Consider the following 2,521-nt stretch of genomic DNA (forward strand, 5'->3'; position numbering starts at 1 on the left):
AAAAAGAAAAGGGGGCGTGGGGGAGTAGTGGCACAGGCCTTTAGTGCCAGCACTCAGGAGGCAGTAGCAGGCTGATCTCTGAGCTGGCTCAGAGCCCTTTCTATGATGGGGCCCCATGAAAGGAGCCAGAGTCCTTCCCTGGCCCACCTCCCTCCACCAGAAAAAGCCCCCGGGACTTTTTTTCACTGTACCTGCCCCTCTACATCAGCAGTTCTCAACCTGTAGGTCTCAACCCCTTTGGGGGTCAGCTCACCCTTTCTCAGGGGTCCCCTGTGGCCATCAGAAAAGAAAACGCAGATATTTATATTTCCATTCATAACGATAGTAACAGTTTTGAAGTAGCAACAAAAATAATTTTATGGCTGGGGGTCACCACAACATGAAGAACTGTATTAAAGGGCCACCGTGTTAGGGCCACAGTGTTAGGAAGGTTGAGAGCCACTGGTTTCCATAGACCTGCCCCTCCCACAACCCTTCCTTGTTCAGAGCTGGGGACTGCAGCGCCTACTGAAGCTCTAATCGTGCTGCTTTCTTTTTGTTCCCACACTCTGCTCTCTGCCTAGCTGCATGGGAGGCCAGCACTTGCCAACTGTCTAGGAGCTCCCAAGGGTCCAACGGTGGTTACTCACCAACTATTTGTTACATGAAAGGAGCCCACTCCCTCTGCCCTTTGCGTGGTAGGGTGGTGCACCCTCTCACTTGCCGTCAGGAATCATGTTTCTTAACTCTCAACAAAGCTCAGAGAAAGATGGCCAGGCTCTGAGCCCAGGAGGGTCTGTGCTCCTTCAGCTCAGTACACGGACCAGGAGTACCTAGGGTCCACCTGTCTCCCCCCTCTTTCTGCAAGAAGACTCAGTCATGTTGGGGTGGGGCTGCCCTGGCTGTCAGAAGCATCCCTCCTTCCATAATGTTCCACTTGTTCCAGGAAATCCAGACTGAGTTTCCCTCCTGGAGGCACCGCCCAGAGGAGCCCTCTAGGGAAAGACACAGCATTTTTGAGGAAAGGGGTGGGAGGGGTGTGGGAGAAAAAGTCACACACACGTACAAAACCAAAACAGTGGCTGAGCCAGGAATGTGCCGGGGTGAATCCGAGCCAAGCCTTCTGTCACATCCACAGCTGTGCTGGCCAGGGCTCTGCGGGGGCGCAGGCAGGGCGGGTCATGACAGGGGCAGGACACCAGCTGCCAGCCCGATCCTGGCTGGCAGGGTTCCCTGCCACCATCCTGTGAGGAGAAGCTTCATAATGACCTGACCACACAGGTCAGAGCACAGGACCCGGGCACTCCCTGGGCAGAAGGACCCCAGACCCCTCTCTGGCCTGTGGTCGATTTCCAGACTTGAAGAAATGGTCCTAAAGTGGGGTCATTCTTTTCAAAAAGGGATAACTGGTCAGATAAAGGACAACCTCATTTCTTTTTTTATTTTTAAGATTTATTTATTTATTATATGTAAGTGCACTGTAACTATCTCCAGACACTCCAGAAGAGGGCATCAGAGCTTGTTACAGATGGTCTTGAGCTTCCACGTGGTTGCTGGGATTTGAACTCAGGACCTTTGGAAGAGCAGCCAGGTGCTCTTAACCACTGAGCCATCTCTCCAGCCTGACAGCCTCATTTCTTAGCAGGAATCTTGACTCAAAACTCCGTGAACTCAGAGGAGACTTTGGAGCCCCGAACTTCAAACAGCTTCGTGATCACAAATTTCTAAGCAAGATGTAACAACTCCTTGATGAACGCAAACCTGAGCTGCATTAGGGTGACAGGAACTTGTAAGGCAGAAGTGAAGTCATTGGTGTTGCATCACACAGGTGGCTGATGGCATGTCCTGACAATGCTTATTGATCCCCAGTTCTAGCTTAATAGTTGTGTGTGTGTGTGTGTGTGTGTGTGTGTGTGTGTGTGTGTGTGCACTGCAGGCATCCAGGAGCCTGTGGGGTCAGAAGAGGTGTCAGATCCCCTAAACTGGAGTTACAGGTAGTTGTGAGCCATGATATGGATGCTGAAAGTTAAACCCGAGCCCTCTGAAGGAGTAGTAAGCACTCTTAACCACTGAGCCATCTCCCCAGCCTTAGTTACTTTTTAAGACAGGTCTCATGTAGCCCAAGCAGGCCTTGAACTCACTATGTAACTGAGGATAAGCTTGAACTCCTCCTGCCTCCATCTCTGAAGTGCTGGGAGTACAAGCATGCACTACCGCACTCCACTCTATGCAGTGCTGAAGATCTCATTCAAGGCCTCGGGCACCATAAGTGGGCATTACTGAGATAATGACCGACCCTGGTTCCCATCTGCTGTGGTTTGAATGAAGATGGCTCCCATAGGCCTGTAGGAATGGCACTATTAGGAGGGGCAGTCTTGTTAGAGTAGTTGGAAGAAGTGTGTCACATAGAATGATTGGCTTTGAGGTCTCAGAAGCTCAAGCCAGTTCTCTGCTGCCTGCTGCCTGCTGCCTGCTGCCTGCTGCCTGCTGCCTGCTGCCTGCTGCCTGCTGCCTGCTGCCTGCTGCCTGCTGCCTGCTGCCT

The 2,521-nt window shown here is 51.9% G+C and overlaps 1 pseudogene; it reads right to left on the reverse strand.

Moving 5' to 3' along the window:
* Nucleotides 1-2,521, reverse strand: part of LOC110318033 — a 55,624-nt pseudogene that overhangs the window by 13,029 nt on the left and 40,074 nt on the right.

Source organism: Mus pahari, chromosome 3 (assembly GCF_900095145.1).
Source record: "Mus pahari chromosome 3, PAHARI_EIJ_v1.1, whole genome shotgun sequence".
In the NCBI taxonomy this organism is placed as follows: domain Eukaryota; kingdom Metazoa; phylum Chordata; class Mammalia; order Rodentia; family Muridae; genus Mus; species Mus pahari.